Below are 1,463 nucleotides of genomic sequence, written 5' to 3'. Positions count from 1 at the left end.
TCTGTTTGAGTTCTTAGAATGCTGTTGCTCTATAAAATAGTTTTCAAACTTTAATTTCCTCTTACTGTCTTTCTCTAATACAAACTGTTAATGAACAATGAGACATTTTACATCCAAGTATTGCCTTTAAGAGCAAACACTACAGAACTATGGAAAACCCAAATTTTATGGATTAGGCTTTTCTGTGGTGAAACCATTAGAGAGACATGGACAATTTATGGAGCTCTAATACATTCCATATGACTTTTGTTAAGGTTTTTTACTGATGTCTATGCTCTGGGGTTCAAGGGTGAGTTACTGGGATGAAGCTTTCTGTCTAGATTACTTTTTTCCTAAGAAATGCATTTTTACTTTACACTAGAACTGTTTGACACCAAAACAGGCACATTATTGTTCTGCCCTAAAAGCTTTACAGTTTAAAAAAACATATTAGACTGGAATTTGATATTTCCACTTCTTATCAGAAAGACTTTTTGTGGAACCACACAGCTGCTGGGTCCTTGTTTATGGTTTGTGCATTAAATGTCAGCCATCATGGGAGAGGACTATCCTGTAAAGCTGTATTAAAATCAGAAGTTTGTCCACCTGCAACAAAGAACAACATGACCTGCAGTAAAACAGACCATAGCACATATTCTTTAAATACTCAGAGGGTCAGGAGCTTGCCATGAACAAGGTTTTGTTTAGAAAATTACAAGGTTTTGGTTTTTTTCTGTCAGATTGCACAAAATGCTACAAAGTACTTGAATCTGAGTGAACTTATCTTGGAAGTAATTAATGCCTCGGTTGTGATGAATTGTCTATACTTTCCTGTTCCTAAAATCACCAGTAATTGAAAAAGCTGCACGACAAAGCTCAGTGCACTGCATGTTACTTTGTTCTTGGTTCAGCCAACATAGATATGTACTACACAGCACTCTACATATGACAGTTTACTGTCCTGTGTACCTCTGCTTTACCTGAGAAATGTATCTGTGGATGTTTACTATACCTGAAAGAAATATTTAATCTCCAAATTCTTCTAAAACATTGAAAATTCCATATCCCACTGTAGACTGTGAACTACTGACACTCCAGAAAATGACAGACACGGGAGCAAGCAGCATCACCCTCCAAGTGCTGGGAGACAATTCTGAGCTTGTGACCGAGCTCATCGCGCTTCCCAACGCAGCCTGCAGCAAACCCCGGAGCCTTTGGGTTATTATTGGGGTAAATAAATAACACCACGACGCGAGGGCCGGCCCTGAGCCCTGCCCTCAGCCCTGCCCACGCGTGGCGGCGGGGGCGCGGCCCTGCCCAAGGCCCACGGGGCTCCGCTAAGGGCCCGCGGCCCTGCAAGCTCTCAGTCGTGGGAGCGCGGACCCGGGAAGGGGCCGCCGTCCCGAATTGAGAAGCGGGACCCGGGCAGGGGCTGCCGTCCCGAGTTGAGAAGCGGGACCCGGGCAGGGCCCCAGAAGGGCCCG

Source organism: Geospiza fortis, unplaced genomic scaffold, assembly GCF_000277835.1.
Source record: "Geospiza fortis unplaced genomic scaffold, GeoFor_1.0 scaffold78, whole genome shotgun sequence".
Lineage (NCBI taxonomy): Eukaryota > Metazoa > Chordata > Aves > Passeriformes > Thraupidae > Geospiza > Geospiza fortis.
Note: the sequence above shows the minus strand (reverse complement) of the source record.